This window comes from Drosophila nasuta, chromosome 2R, assembly GCF_023558535.2.
Source record: "Drosophila nasuta strain 15112-1781.00 chromosome 2R, ASM2355853v1, whole genome shotgun sequence".
Classification (NCBI taxonomy): Eukaryota; Metazoa; Arthropoda; class Insecta; order Diptera; family Drosophilidae; genus Drosophila; species Drosophila nasuta.
In genome coordinates, this window is record NC_083456.1 from 6,809,517 (window position 1) to 6,827,040 (window position 17,524).

General features: G+C 33.2%; 1 protein-coding gene across 17 annotated transcripts in view; it reads right to left on the reverse strand.

Annotated features, from left to right (window-relative positions):
- The window catches only part of LOC132784618 (TLD domain-containing protein 2), an 80,978-nt gene that overhangs the window by 55,156 nt on the left and 8,298 nt on the right, over positions 1–17,524 (reverse strand). For 7 of the 17 annotated variants that reach the window (XM_060790364.1, XM_060790363.1, XM_060790362.1 and 4 more), the window contains exons 1-2: positions 6,406–6,558; positions 5,282–5,630 (exon numbers count right to left, since the gene is read on the reverse strand). The exons of 4 other annotated variants lie outside the window; for them this stretch is intronic. The gene's annotated coding sequence lies outside the window, so the exon portion shown is untranslated. Of the gene's footprint in view, positions 1–5,281; positions 5,631–6,405; positions 6,560–17,524 lie in introns of those variants that run through there. 6 more of the 17 variants (XM_060790349.1, XM_060790345.1, XM_060790343.1 and 3 more) reach the window with 1 other exon arrangement.

Consider the following 17,524-nt stretch of genomic DNA (forward strand, 5'->3'; position numbering starts at 1 on the left):
AATTTTAAATTAAATGATTTACATTAATTATATTTTTAGTAAAAAGTTATAATAACTATCTTTATTGTAGATTCAAGTGATTTGATTCTAGTTGAAACAATTTATTTAGCTGTCAGTGAAACGGTTCTGTCCATTTAATAATAAACTAACTAGTTTAACACATGTTCCGGCTGTTGCAATTGCAATTAAATTGAAACCTGAATATGCTGTTTATGGGCTGGGCAGTTCACGGGGTGTGGTCTAGCATAAAATCATTGAACTATTACTTATAATGGTGTTTATGGGAGCGAATTCTACGTGCTGCGATCGTGAGATCAGCTTGTAAAAAATAACCAACAATTTCTCAGTTAAAAATAGAATTCAAATATGCACCTAAGCCAAACACATCGTAAATATTAAACACCAAATTATCCAATAAAATTCAACAATTTTTAGTTACATAGAATAAAGAGTACACTCAAAAAAACAAATGTCTAAAAGCAAGTTTTTGGTCTTAGTGCCTAATTTTGGTCTACAAAGTGCATGAAAATCTTAAAGTTAAAAAACAAATTTTGATTTCAAAAATATTTGATATAAGACCAAGTTCTTTTTAATAATAGGAAAAAATCGTATAGTTTTAAAATCAAAAAACTCATTATAAGAAGAAAATATACTTTTTTTATTTATTTTTTTTTTTGTTTTATTTTCTTTATTTTATTGTTATTTTTTTAGTTAACTTGTGAATTCATTCAATCATAACAGCATTTGAGCCCAGAATCTCCTCTCTTAGACTAAAACGATGAATGTGTCGTGACAGATCGATTAACTAAGCTATTATCGAGATTACTGAAAAGTAGATAATATCTTTATAGGAATTTCGATGGATTACAGATTTTTGTAACCGAAATATAGTATATTTTGAATTTTTAGGGATAATTTGTCATATTTCAGATAAATGTTCTTCCATTTAAGAACTTCTTCCTAAAGTAAGTCATGTTTTAAGAACGCAATTTGTAAAACAAATGATTTTGGTTTTAGAAACTGGTCTTTTTTTTTCAGTGTTTTTGCATAGCTAATAAATATTTTGATGTCTTAGAATATCACGTATGCGGCAATGCAAATCCGCATTAGAATCAAACTCAGACACTTGACAACCAGAAGACAGCGATGACGTCGAGTTCCGGGAGAGGAATGCGAGCTGGGAGGGAGGAGGGGCCGGGGGCAGCAACTTGCTCGGCGGGGCTTCGGTTGTGGCGACAACAAAATGACATAATCCGTAACCGTGACATTTGAGCCGATTTCGTGTGTGAACTTGGACAGGCCGCAAAGAATGCTGACAGCCCGAGTATCTGTATCTATAGCTATCGAAATATCTTTGCACTAGCACAATTCAGAATAAGAAAAAACAAACCTGCTCGTTTTTGTTATTGTCAATAATTATGTATATTATATTTCCAGTGCTCAATCAACAGATTTTGTAAGCACTGAACAAAACGAAAAGCAGAAAAAAAACAAAAGTTTTTACTATGGCGGAAGTGTTTGGCTTTTGTTTGCAAACCAGTTCGAAATTTGTGCCTGCGATTTTTGCTAACTACTTTCATAACTATGTGGCTGAGATCTGTATCTGTGTGCTGTGTGCTTAATCGAACCCAATCAATCGTCAAGTTTCTGTTCCGCAAATTGAATTGAAAAATCAACAATTTTGCTTACAAGTGCGACAACAACAACAACTACAGAATGTTGAAGCAATTGCGAAACCGCAAGACGGAACCAAATCAGCGATATTCAGTAATGGAGACCCCTCCTAGAATGTTTTGCTGATTGAATATGCAAAACGGAAATGTTTCCTATAAAAAACTATTTCAAAGTATTATATGTGGGTTGCTCAAGTGATTAATAGATTCTTTCCAGATAAGAACATTCTGTACGCAATTAATTTGCATACTCGAAAATATGTTTATTATTAGTTTCCAGCTTAAGATTCAAATCTGCAATAAATGTAAAATGCCATAATATCGCCCACACAATTTCTCGTTGATTTGTAATGCGCATTTCAATTAGTGCACAATTTGTTACAGCCAAAAAAAAAAGGCAGAAATATTATATATAGTCATTTGAAATACATGATGAAGAATTTGTTGGCACTTGAATACCCTGTACATATTGAATGTGACTTAAAGGGTAGTCATAAATTTCCTCTTCGATTCGAATACTCTGTGTTCATCAACATTTTACAGATTGATTTATTAAGGAACTGATCTGTTTTTGAGTAGAGGAAAGAGATGGAACGGAATCTGTACACAATGAATGCGAAATAAATTGGTTTGTGTACAGGATATATCTCATTTTGTTTGGTAATTAATTGCGATAAAGTCGGCAGAAGCTACTGCGAGGTCTACAATGGAAGTGTGCTTATTAAATCATCGACATCATCGACAACATCGACTTCATCAATAAATCACAAACGCACATATCGAAAATAACAACTGCAACAACAATAATAACAACAGCAACGAGCGACTCAAAGTGCTCTTTGTACAGATACAAAAGCCGCAAGATACTTGGGGGCTTAAGGAGCCATATGAAGTGTCTTTGTGAGAGACGCGATTGATTTTTTGTGAAATATGTAGTATGCATGAACTCGTGTATTTATTTGTGTAATTATGACATTTTTTTCACGCCATGTTAAGCAAACAAATAACAAAATCACAGTAAGCCTCTTTGTCTGAGAGACAAGCGAGCGAAATAAAAACCTCATAAATAAATCAAAAATACAAAAAACGACAGCAACAACAACAATTAAAAGGAAAGAAAACATTATAAATGTATATATGCATATGTAAGGGCCCAAGATACGTTCTCTGTACACTCAGACAAGCCTTCTTTTGATAGCAGTGCAAACATTGTGTATATAACTTTTGGGGGGAGATCCTTAAAAAAAACGAAAAGACAAAAGCTATAGATAGTCATAATAATGACAGCGATAACGACGCAGTGACTTTTTTGCTTCCTCATACGCACACATACTCGCACAGGTTTTAAATATAAATACATATTGAAATTAATTTAAGCGCTACGAGCAGCCCAACGCATCGCATCGCATCGCTTGTCGCTCAAAATCAATAAAAAGATACAAAAGTATCTACGCGACGCGACGCCTTTTCACAGATGCATCTTTTACTTTTATTTTTGTGCACTACGATTTCCGCATTGCTTTTTTCGAAATTATTAACGCATTTAATTCAAATAATATTTTACAGTTGTCGGAATTGATTTGCATAGCCAGCCACGCCCCATTGCGATACGCCTTCTTTTATACAGCAAGATATATTATAAATAATGTTTTGCAACGCAAAATTTGCCGCCTGACTTGGTTGGCCTGAATTCAGCGTTAGTTCGCATTAAATGCTCATACGAAAATAAATCTGTTTATCTATAGATACGTTTTGTTTTTGTATTTCATTTTACCTATCGCAGCAGGCTCTTTAAGTGTCTAGGCTTCAGAGTCCAAAGTGATAAATGATATTAATAATCGTAAATGGAAATGAAAATTGTGTCAAAGCTTTCGATGGAAAGCAGAATAATATAAAAGCATAAAAGCAGTAAATTTATGATGCTTACGCAAAATTCAAAACAATTCCTTATCAACTAGTCAAATATAACAGTCAGATAGTGAGTGAGTTACCAAAACTCAATGCTAACATAAATATGTCCAAATATGTAAATAATTTATTTTCAAGATAGGCGCGATTTAATAAGTTGACGGCTTTTAGTCGCACTTGATTGATGGTTAGCAAATGCATGGAATATACTTGTATATATTTTTAAATATTCTTATCATTAAATGTTTTGTTATCTCCGCCATGGAATCGCATCGATATAATGGAGCTTAACATTGATAGTGTCCTTTAAAATTTGCTTTTTTTTGCAGCACTATTTGATATTACGATTCTCTTAGTTGAGCCGACGATGCGGAAAGAGAGAGCGTGTGTGAGAGAGAGAGAGTAACAAAGAGAGAAAAGCAGAAGAAGCAGCCGCCAGACAGTCTACAAAATCTGAATCAAAAGCAGGTTGTACCGGATTAGCATAAATTGTGTAGAAAATGGACAACAGTTAGGAAATGAAATTGCAACTTTTGGCTAGCTTTGGCCCTGTGTTAGACCCACATACCGCATGAAATACCGACACATATTTATATCAGCCATTAAGCCAAATGAATTGTGAGTCAGTATTTAATGTTAATATGAGTGTTTGCACAGGTTTATCATCTCTCTCTTTCTCTGCTTTAGACTTGTACATGTAAATCGTATACGTATACACCTGTTCATATATGTATGAACATATGTGAGTGTGTGAGTGAGTTCATTACTTTTGGAATACCGTTGCCTTTTTAATTCTCTACACAAATGGCATGGAAGGGCCATAGACAAAGCCAAGCTCGGCTCGGAAATGACGACCACAGCGAAGACAGTTAAACTTGCGTGCTGAACTTTTTTTCGTTGCTGGGGTTGTTTTGTTTTATTGTGCTGATGACCTTAAATTAGGCGTAGGTCTTCAGTTTTTTTTTCGTTTTTTTTTTCACTTCTCTTTCATATTCGTCGTTGCTGGCCAAGTTTGATTTGCTTGGTTTTTTTTTAGTATGTATTGTATTTGGTTGGTCAGCTGTTTTTTGTGCGCTTTGGCCTCAAGTTGTAATAAATAACAAAAATATTTTACACACACATAAGAAATAACAACAACAACTGGCAATAACAGTTGAGAAGGGGCATGGCATGGAATCATGCCACCAAAATGCCTTGACCCGCAGGCAAAAGAGCCGAGAATAATGGCAATAATTTGTTTTTGTTGGTTAGCTTGGATTAGCACAGCGACTAATGTGAATACATTTGAACACATACATTCATATGTGCACATAAGTATGTAGACATAAAAGTGAATGTAATGCAGTAAGCGTCAGAAAATGAGAGGACAATAACAATTTCAGTTGTAGACTTTTGCTCTTTTTGCTGTTTTTTTTTTGGTTTTTTGTTTGTGTTTAAAAGAGTAAAAGGGCAACGAACAGCAAGCAGCCTAGACTGCAGCAGCACAAAGCAAAGAAGGGCTTAGTGAGAGCTAAAGATCGAGAGAACGAGTGAGCGACACACAGAGAGCGAACGCGTTGAGAGAGAGAAGGCTTGGCAGCTTTTGGGCAATCGCTGCTTTTGCCTATTTTTATGGACCTATTACAGAGTGCAGGCAATGTTGCTTCCTATTTCTTTTTTCTTACATCATTTATGTGCTCATTGCACACATACACACACACCTGCTTTTAAGCTCCGTTCGCTTTATCTTATGTGAGACGATGTTGCCTTCTGAGCTCCGGGCTCTTACTGCAGTTCTTTGATTCCTCTTCCTTCTTGATTTGTTATCTTTTTTCTTTTTGTTGTATTAAGCAAGTAAATTCGTTAAGTTGTTTTAGTCACATTTCTAACTGGTATATAATTTCACTTTTATTTATCACTCTCGTTAAACTTTATTTCGTATTTATTTGGCACAAGCACTCGGGTTTTTTGTAAAATTTATTAATTTTCATTAATATTTTATGCAATGCTTAACTTGTCTCTCTCTCCCTTTTTAGCACCAGGCGAAGAAGAGTATAGAATTAGTGCACTCTGGAAATATTATTTAACACATTAAATATATTATATGGCGAATATGAAATTTTTTGACTCGCACACAAACACTCTCACACATACACATTATCCCAAGTTTTATTCGTGTATTTTTAAATTTATCTGCGCAAAAGATTTGCAAAGGTCAGTCGAAATTTCAACTGAGAATTTATAATTCAAATTACTTGTAATTTAGAAATGAAAAAAAAAAATAATAATAATGCTAATTGCATGCAAAATTTCGTGAGCAATTTTTAACGGCGTTCCGTTCTACCACAAAAATGGAATATAACGGTAAAGAAAGACAAGTTGGAGTCTTGAAAAATCAAAAATGGAGACAAATATGGTTTTGCTTCCACAATTCGAATCAATCGAAAAACTAACCACGAAATGGGCACAGACAATATCAGACAATTGCAGCAACAACAACAATAACAACTTCAACAAGAGTAGCAACATTGTCATTATTACTGCTGTGGATACAACAAATTAAAAACCACACACTCTCTTTGACGCACACATTCAAACGTATCCATATGCAGTCAGACATACAGATAATTTAACAATTAAACAAAACATGGGAATGTGCGACGGGGTATTTTATTATTATCATTCGTAATTTTTTTTGTTTTCGTATTGTTTTAAACAATTTACAATATTTTTGCGCTGTCGCTGCACATTTGAACCCGTATTTGCATTTATTTATGTATTTTATTTAGCACGTAACCGCTTTACGGTATTGTTATTATTATTATTCATATATTTATATATTTACTTTTTTCTTTTCTTTATTTTTGTGGCTTTGGAGAATACGCGCGCGCGCGTTTTTGTTTAAACGAGCTTTACAAAATAAGAGTTTTTGCTGTTTCGTTTTGCGTTCGCTTCGGAGCGATTTGCTTGCGTTCGTTGCAAATGAAAAACTTAAACTGATCGAAAATTTCTACCGTGAAACGAACGTGCATGGGTCTCAGAAAGCAGGCAACAAACCTCAGACAAAAAAAACAAAAACAACACACACATAAAAACAAAAACAACACACACAATTACCGAACGGCAACGAATACGAAAACGATCTTTGGTTTTGACGTCGCTGCTGTTTTCGTTGTCGCTGCTTCTGTCGCAGTCGCCGTCGCTGCTATCGTCGACGCTCTTGTGTAAATTATGCTATTTATTGCCGTCGCACAGTGGAGCCGAAACACATGCGTGACAAATTTAGCTGATTACAAATTGTCAAATTGGACAAGCGGGTGGAGTAATGGTGTGTCATTTGATTTACTTCAACTGGACACGTGCAATATATACTTAAAATTTAAATACATTTTTAAATTTGACAGCAAATGCAAATATTTCAAATACATTTGTCATCAGTTCAGGCCCCACAGTGCGCAGTTTGTTTGTTTGTAGGGCAGCCAGCGCTGAGCGCTCTGTGCACTGCTCTCAACTCTTTCGTGTGCTCTCACTCTCCCGCTCAATAACTCTCGTTTTGGCCTCTCTCTGGCGCTCTCTGCTCTCTGGGCGCGCCACCATGTGCTTCACTAAACATAAACTTGTTTTTGTTGGCAAGTTTAAAGCGCAGCTTACGGATTGTTTATATATTTAGTTGAGTTTAAAATGCTGTTTTTATGATTTATATTTAACGTTACGCTACGCCACATAAAAATGCATTTTAGTCATTTCCTTTAGTTAATCTGCCAATATATTCTGAAGCGTTCAAACACAAGCCGAGCTTAACATTTCATTAACATTGAGATGACCTGTTAAAGTTACGTGCTGCTGGCAACAACAACACGAAATGTTGCTAAGGCATGTTGCTAAACACGTAGCGTGAACGCAGCTGACGTTTTTTTTTTTGCCACTGTGCATGTGCAATGAACTTGTTTTCAATCGGGATTATTTGCTGTTTATTTACGTTGCATGTGTATTTGTTTTATTTATTTAATTTTGTTTTATTGGAGGCTAGTCGCCACCTGACTTTGTAATTGCAATTAAATTACTCATACGCACTCTAAGCCGGCCTATAATTACACATAATTGCATTGCTCGACAGCAGCAGTTTTTAGTTGAAGTGAAAACCAAATCATTTCCTGCCTTAAGTTAATGTAGGTCATGTGCTAGGGTGAAAGTGTGAATGCCACCCTCCGCCCATAAACCATAAACGAGTTAAACAAGGAAATTTGCTAGAAGGCCACAGGCGCTGTTTATAAACAATTAACATAACTTAACTACTCGTTATAGATAGTTAGATATAGTACATTGTGTATCAATACTTGTCAGCCTTGAACATTGTTCAATGTGTGAGAATTTCTTCAGCTTTCAACGCGTCATGACTCGACTTGAATTACAAATTATGCAATTTCCAAATAAAACACAAACACACTTCTTCGACTTCGTCTTCGTCTCCCAATCGACGAGAAATCGACGAAAAACTGCAATATCATTTTACACTTCTGTTGTGGTTTGTTGTCTGTCACTCGTTCTCTCGTTGAATTTGGACTTGAAACCTTCGAAAATATTACACAATTTGTATAATAATTATTAATAATAATGCAATTGCAATCATAGCTATCATAGCACATTATGTTCGGTCGTATGTTTGTGGTGTGGCATACAAAGTCTCTATCAACATTAAAAATTTATTGTCGTCTATAATACTCGTATTTACTTCCTTTACGACAGCGCCATAATTGTTGTTGATTTAGATGCTAATTAGCTGCGAGTCATAAAACGAAATAAAAATAAGTTCTCCAGAAAACAAGTCGGCATTTTAATTGATTCGATTGGCCAAAATAAATAATAATACTCAGTATTATTGCCTGCTTGCCTGCCTCAATGCTATTAGTCAGAGTAAAAAGAAAAAAAAAACACATAATCTGTGCAATTCAAATACATTTCGTAGATTTTGCAAAATTTGTGCGATTCCTTGACACACAACAAAAACATACACAAATGTATTTACAGTTTTCGGTTTTCATTAAAATTTATTATTTTCCTCTACAACGATTATTTGTGTTTTGTGTATTTTTCTAGCAATGTTTTCATACGTTCGCTCTTTCATTGTGTTCCTCTCATATTTACATTTATTTATATTTATTCTAGATTTGCAGTCTTCTCAGCTACTGCCAATACAAACAGAAATCAACCACATATGAACATGGCATATAATATTGTTTACAGATCGAAATAAAAATACCCACAACGGAAAGTAAGCCAAGGAAATGGACGCAGATCGTGGTAGGTTATTGCACTTTTAGTGTCTAACTAAAGCTTGCAAATTTTATGAAGAACTTTTGAATTGCATTTAAAAAGTTCAACTAAAATATTACTTCATTAAAAATAAACTTGGTTGTGACACTAAAATTGGTTTGTTGCTCTTTTTACATTCATTGTTTATTTACCCCTATGGCTGCTACGATAAAAGTTTCATCACGGGTAATAAACACTGAACTTATTTAACAAACTTTTTCCACACTGTTGTGGACCTAGAAAGGCATTAGTGGCGCCCTCTAGCTGTCGTTGCTAACAAGCTGTTTGCTTGCGCGCACACGTGTTTTTAATGTGTTTGTGTAATGCATTATAAAAGTCTGAATCGACATAACCATGGTCGTGTGTCCCGTCTGTTTTTAAACACACTAGTCCCTCAGTTTAAAAATGTAGAAATGTTGCTGATACTTGCTATAGATATGTCATTACCATATGCTGTCATCGGAATGATCGGTTCAATATTGAAAGCTTTATAAATTCTTGAAAGATCATTGCCAAGTTCAAAAGTTGAATAATAAAAAAAAGAATGAAATAATTACTGATGTATAGTATATTTTAAAATATGTGTTTTTAAGCAAAGGTATTGTAATAAGCAAATCAATGAATTGAATAATTGGAAAGAATAAAAGATAAGAGAATACCAATTTATTATAATATATTTCATAAAAAAAAATTAACGGATTGTAATATAATATTAACTGACTTAATTTTTAAATAATTAAGGAATTTAAAATATTTGTTACCTTTTATTTCCTGTACACAAAAATTATCAATCAAAACAAAAATATATTAAATTTAAAAAAATTAATTAAAAAAACATATATCGTTAAATTAATATATTACCTGTTTGTAAATTCATTGAGTAAAGCTTTAACTTTTTTTTTTAACGATAGCGAAATTAAAAATAGTAGTTATACCATTTAACTTTCAGTCACCCTCAAAAGAGTTTTATTATTAAAAAGAATATTAAATGCCCTTAAGGAAAGCAGCTGCTGAAATTCGCAGTCACAGACTCTGGAAATTAATGCGTTCAACGTTGGGCAGCTTTCAGTTGAACTGTTGAATATGCAAAGCTTAAAACTGCTTCAGTTATTATTTTCGTTATTATTATTATTATTTTGTCTTGTGTTGTTGCAATTTCGTCTGCCGCATGGCGGAAGGTGTAAAAAACGTTTCAGCCAAGTTTCGACAACTCTTTTTTGTTCGCTTTTTTTATTTTTGCAGTTTGCTAAAAATAGCTAAAAGCGACAACTACAACAACGACTGCGAGTGCACCAACAACAACAACAACTACAATAACAACAATGACAACGGCAACGACATCGTCAGCATTGATTGCAAGTTGTTTGGTTTTGCTTTTATGCTGGCAGCGAAGACGACGACGACGACGACGACGGCGATGTTGGTGTGGTCCAGTAATGAAAAGAAAAACCGGCTTGACAGGAAAACACAATTTTCGTTTAAATGAGGAAAAAATGCAAAAAATTTTGTACAACTCGGCGGGCGGAGCGACGCCGATGTTGACGTTGATGTTTATGTTGGCGCCAATTGTCTGGAAGTTAAAATACCCTAGATATTGAGATGGGTATTTAGAATCAAAGATTCAAGGCATCGATATCTATACGCAATATTTATGTAAAATGTAAGACAATTAAAATTTATTCATGAAGTAACTAGACGTCCTTTAATTATGCGAATTTCACTATTATTATTTAAAACTTGTTTTAAATATGTTAAGTAAGAAATAATAAATAACTATTTCTGTAATTGTCAAGATCTGTACAACTTCATATATTATGTCATTAAACTTAATATATAAATGAATGTAAAACTTAATGTTGGGAATTTCAAATAAAATGTAGTATATTATTTTTATTTAATACTTCTTTTGAATATGTTAAATAAAAATAATAAATATTTCAGTAATTGCTAAGATCTTTACGTGTTCATATATATTAAATTTCATAAACTTAACTGAACTGGCTTGTAAAACTTATAATCCCATTTCATTTACTCATTACAGGGTATTGAAAAAAACCATTTAACAACAAGCAACTTGTATTTTGGACTGGCTGGATTTTTCAACTGTTTCATTACTTTGTATATATCCAATACGATTTCGGACTCGGACCTTGTTGTTGTTTTTTATGTACCTTATTTGGTCAGCTGACAAATTGGCAGCCAATGGGCCAAAAATATACAGTAATGAGGTTAACGTTCCTCTCCACTAACCCAATGCAATTTGAATTTGTGTGCACTCAAATTATTGCAGGCCTTTCATTTTCCTCATTTCATTGAAAATTGCATTACTAATTTCGAGTTGTTACTTGTAAAACTGACGGATTGCTAAAAGAAAATTAATTTTCTTTTCTCATTTAAATGAGAAATTACATCTAGACATCCATACGCTTCTAATTTCTTATATAAATTAAAGGACTGTAATAAAAATAGATTAAAGTAATAATAATTGTAAAATTGTATATAAATTCGAGAAACAAAAAGGGATAAAAAACCCAGAAAACATATGTTAAATATGTTGTTAAAATGTAGTTTTTATTATTTAAAATGAAAAAATTAGAATAAGTCACTTTACTTAATAAATTATTTTTAAAAATAGTTTAGGGGAAAAAATATAATGTGAAATTGTCAATTCCAATGTTTTACTAGTTTCTGAGAAATTTGATGATTTTAAAACCCATTCACTAAATCATTACGAAACGTGTTTATTTATTTAGCACTGAGCAATAATACTTAGTAAATCGAATCATAACAGCTGCTGTCGTTAAGCTCGGTAATTTCATTAAAATCGGCTTGTTACTTTTTATTTTTGCGTAAAAAATGAATATTTTTTAACGATTTTCTAAAGATTTGTCATTGGATAGCAAAATAAATTAGCATACAGCAATCTAAAATTCAAATCAATTCGCCAGGAGGGAAGTGATAAAATTATTGACAGTTGGGGACTGAAACATTTGTCATGGCACGTTTAAATTATTCATATGCGAGTGTCTGAGCATTATTATGTGAATGGTCGATGAAATATTTGATCAATTTCAGTAGCAGTCGACGTTTTGAGATAAATGTTCATAGATTATCACAGTGGAGAGCATAAGTGAGTGTGTTTGTGTATCTTTTACCCCCGAGACTGTATGATAAATTATTTATTTACAAAACAGTCAACAAAAGATATAGTTTAACTATTTGTTATCAACTCTTTAACAATTTGCGCATCGAGCTAACAACAATTTGCCTATTTTCATGAATGAGGTCAATGTCAGTTATACAATAATTCTTATTGTTGATTCAATATCTACGTATTTCGATTTATATTTATTTACTTTGTAATATCTTTTGCTGTGGCAAAAGTCAAGTCATTATTTATTATATATTTTATTTGGCCCGACAGTTGACCACATCAATTATAAGAAGATTTGTGCAAACATGCAATCGAATTATTATTATTAATTATAATGGCCCATCATCGTATCACAAGACTTAAAAGATATATGAGTCCGCTTTTAACTCAAGCAATGCTACAGCTCATAGAGAGCCACTCAATTCTAATGTTTGGATTTTTCGTTTTCTTCGCTGGGAACAGTTTTGTTCTGTTCACACACCTCTTTTTTATACCCGCTACCCATAGGGTAGAAGGGTATTATAATTTTTGTGCCGGCAGGAAATGTTTACAACAGGACACTATAGAGTATATATATTCTTAATCAGCGTCAACAGCCGAGACGATCTAGCCATGTCCGTCTGTCTGTCTGTCCGTATGAACACCTAGATCTCAGAGATTAAAAGAGATAGAGCAATACTTTTTATCAAATTTTTGCTACGCCCAATTCCGCCCTCACAAATTGACAAAAATCGAATAACAAGCTTAATTTTTAATCTAGAGTCGCAAATTTTTGTGTATACAATAACAACTATAGTTTTTGTGATTGTGATTGTCGAATTTATTAAAGAAAAACTTTTGTAGCGGCAAAAAACAGAGTCTTAGTTGATTTGGCTGACAATCTGGTATATTTTGCAGTATGGTATATTTCGAATGTGGTACTATATTAACATTCCAAATATACCATTTGGTACATTTGTATTTGTATTTTGGTAGTATATTATTTCGGTATATTTTGATAATAATATAGGTAACGAGTATCTCACAGTCGATCACACTCGACTGTAGCTTTCTTACTTGTTTTTTGCCTATCTGAATAAAGTTATGTTTTAAAAGTTGATTAATGGCAATGTTGATAACACATTCATGAGTAATTCTCACACATTATATTTGAAATTGAACTCAACTTTGCTATTCTTCACTTCAATATCGGGTCTGCCATTTATAATCCTGCTGTGCCAGCTGCGAAAAAGCCAAGGCCAAGTTCTCTCAACCACATCGCATTTTTTCCCATTCGCCTGCGGTCATTTCTCAATGCAAGCGCTGAAGACATTCCAAAGCATGAGACAACGTGACAAATGACAACAATAACAACAAACCATTATACTTATATGTGAACCTATTGCCACCTCCAGTCATTCCCTCGCCTTCTCTCCCTCTCTTCACCGCCTTCCCCACTCACCCACCCTGCAATCATATTCAATCTCTTCCTGCTCTGTCAGGCTGACAGTGTCAGCGGGTGCACGTGCTACGCACCACGCACTTAGCATAAAGCAGTTGCTTGAGTCAGCATGAGTTGGGTATGCTCGACTGAAAGATACCCTGGCAAAACTCTGAAAGCATCCAATTGGTCATCGGTTTAATTTTACTTCACTAAAAAGGAATTCTCTTGATAAATAATCTAATTTAAAATTTAACTTTTGTGAACAAAGACTGACTCAATAAGAAAATAGTATTCATTGAATAAATCTTTTTATTTGCAAAAGTTATTAACACAATATTTCAACTTTTTTGGAAACGACGGTTCCTTCAGTAAGGCATCGCTAAAAAATCTTCTTAGACTTAATATTACATTATTACTGTAATGAATTTTAATGTAAAATAAAGAAAATGTATTATTGTTAAGTATATGTATCAAGTAATGAAAGTTTTATTTTGTAAAATAAAGAAAATGTATTAATTGTTAAGTCATTAATACTCAAAGTTCCCTAAAACAACCTTTTCGATTTAATATTGTATTTGAATTTCTAAAATTATTAAAATGTAACCTTGTAAATATCTTTAGCAGCACTGAAAAAAATGTTCAGCACTGCATTCTAGTCGAGCATACCCTTTTAGGTCTCTTTTACCGGGTATGGTAACTGCTTTAAATATTAAACATGTCGTTGTATGCCATTTAATAGCAATAATAACAACAATATAACTGCGCCTCTACTCTGAATATTGTTTGTTTATTTGATTGTTGACAAAAACGCCAGCCAAACTGAAGGAAATTTTATGACATTTTATTGGAGCTCTTGGAAAATTTTACTTGCTCATGTTAGTTATTTACCTACTTGCTACTTGCGTCTGTACATATGTTTTCTTTATCTCTATCTCGCTCTCTCTCTGATTGTGTTTTGTGGCTTATCGGCGGCATATATGACTTTTGTCTCAAAGATTTTCGGGTAAATAATATTCAGAGCAAATAGCAGGTAGGCAACAAATACGATAAGCGAGTGTTGTATTTAGGGAATAATTGGTTCTGAAATGAGTTCAAATTGTTACAAGTATTTATTCAGAGAACCGTAAAAACAGATATGGAAAATTCCAATAGCTTTTTCCATATTCTGTTTAACTTGTTCCAAAATATTTTTAGGAGTAAATATTTATGTCTGTTCATTCAAATATTGTATTTAAGTATATTTATTTATTTTTGCTCTTTAACATTCAAATATTTCAAGATTATGATATTTCCATAAGAAGCTAAGAATAACTGAAAAATCCCTAAATATTTATATTTAATCTCTTCTACAATTTATTGGAATCCTCTAAGTTCATCAATAAAATTTTGGCATTAAATCTTTATGTCTATTGATTTTTTGATTTTGTTTAATTATTTTCAATATTTTATATCAAAAATATTGTGTATTACTATATATATTTTAATATTTTTGAATTCATTTCATGGAACAACTAAGTACATCAGAAAAATATGTCGTAGAAAAGCAATCTGATAAATATCAAACATTATTAACAAGTTAGCAAACTACAAATTGCACATTGCATTAGCATATCTATAAAAATGAGAGACTAGTTTGCATAAAAAGAGAAGGCCAGACACAACAAATGCGTAAAGAATAGAAATATGTTTTTTCATGCGTTACTAAACTGTAAAAACGTTTGTCTGCCTTTTTAAGGAGACAGAACAAACCGCTTAAACGCAGCTCGAGGTCTGCTGTCAATCAATCAATGCATCAGCCACGCCTTTTGTCTAATCTAAATTGAGCTGTCCGATAAGCCATATATAGAGACAGAGTGACGCTGACGATGTCGATGACGATGACGATGTCGATGACAGTCCCCCGAGTTGTTGTCATCTGTTTGTCATATCCTTGTTTACATGCCGAATGCTAAATATCATTTTGTTTTGTGTTTAAACCCATTTCGAAAGTGATAAATTTGTAAAGCAAATTTTTGATCGCAGATCGCAGATCGTTGATATCTGATTGTTTGCTGTCTAATGCAAGGACAACAACAATAACGATAATTGTTGCTAATAAATAATTTCATTTATCGATGTTTGTAGATTTGATATATGCGTTTGGGGAAATGAACGGCGCACTTGGTTAATATGTTTTAATAAACAATAATGATAGGTAATTATCTCAACATATAGTTGGCTATGCTTAGCTATTATTATATTATTGATTGAATGTCAAGCATGTGACATTGAGCATACCGTTACAAGGGTGTAAAAATAATCAACAATGTGCTGTGTAGGTCAGTGGATAAATGGAAACTTACTTTCTACGCATACTACACATTTCATACACATACATTAAAATACCAGTGCGATAGAAGCATATAACTATATAACGGATTTTTAGTCTATTCTTTTTGTGAGTTGATCGCTTGCACATTGTATTTATAAAATGGAATATAGAACATAAAAATAAAGAAACTTACTTTCTACACATACAGCTGTGTTTATTAAAATAGCAGTGCGATAGAATCAGATCTATTTAACGGATTCTTGGCATATTCCTTTTTTTAGTTCATCGCTTTCACATTGTATTTGAACTTAGAGATGAGAAATAAGCAAAAACACTGTTAGATGTGGTTTGTTTTTCTGTTGTTTTCATATTTTTCGCCAAAGTGCAGAACGTTTTGGCTCTTCACAGAAATAGCAGTGTTTGATTTTCTTTCACAAAAAGTGCCGAAAATGTTTGCAGTTTTTTTTGAAAAATTAGTTTAATTCAGTTCATTATTGTATGTTAAGTTATATGACAAAACACAATAACTATGGAAAAATTTGTATTTCAATCCAAGAATGAAAGGAAAAAATATATTTAGGAGATTGGACCATGAATAAAAAGGCTCAGCAATTAATTATTTTAAATGTGCATTTAGTTTCAAGCGATTAGGGATAATGCTCAAAGAGAAAGTAAGAAATTCTTAGTAAAATTTAATAATTAATGTGCACAATTTAGCCAAGTGCGTTTTGCAGCCACATGGCCCGAAAGAACACAGAAATATGTGTACATAGATGTGTACATAGTTAGCGCTGCTTGTGCTTAGATAACAAATATATTTCGTCGCATTTAATAAAACGAAATACTTTTTTTTCTTCTTTTTGTGTTGTATTTTGTTTGTTTACAAAATGTCAAGCGAAATGTCAACGCTAAGCAGCAATGACAATGGCATTGTGTCCACAAAGTGTCTCGAGACATGAACAGACCAGACTAAGTAATATAGAAATATATTTATATATAGCCATAAAAGTGCTTTTTATTTCGACCCGAAAAGCTAGGGGGAATTTGTTGAATATTTATGAGAGATGCATCACAAAGTTGTAATGCATAATTGATCACACATGTGCGATTGTCTTGTAGGGCATCATAAATCACAAGGAAATGAACAATTATTATAGGGTATAGCAAGTGCTTCTAATCGCAGCGTTAATGGGCTGATTAAAGCTTATGAGTGTGATTAAAATGCCACGAGCAGCACGTTGTCCCACGTCCCACGGATTATGGCTAACACAAAGTCAGTCACAAGTCAGTCATGGAATCAAATGATTTATAAAGTGAAATCAATGTCAGCTCAAGTCAACTACTTAAGATTAAGTCGCAAAATAATAATACTTTTAGCAAACAAAAAGAAATTTGTTGGGTTCAAGATCAAATTCCTTTTCCTACAAAGTGTGTAATAAACTTAACATTTATTTGCTAATTTCCCAACATTGTTGCAGGGAAATGAAGACGAAAATTGATTTTTGTACTTAGAGAATTGCCGCGCGAATGTTTATTAAACGCAATTTGCATTCACAATCGAGCGCTTAATTGTGGCAATTAATTCATATTCATATATGCTCAATCGCCTCAAGAATCTCCCACATTGCGCATACGTCTCGTAAGCCGATCAATTGAATACTTTGCGATACACAAATTTATGAATTTCATAATCGTTATGTAAAGTGCCTGTCGCCAATGGACACATAAACTGTGGCAAACAAGCCCAGTGCGCCCAAGCTGCC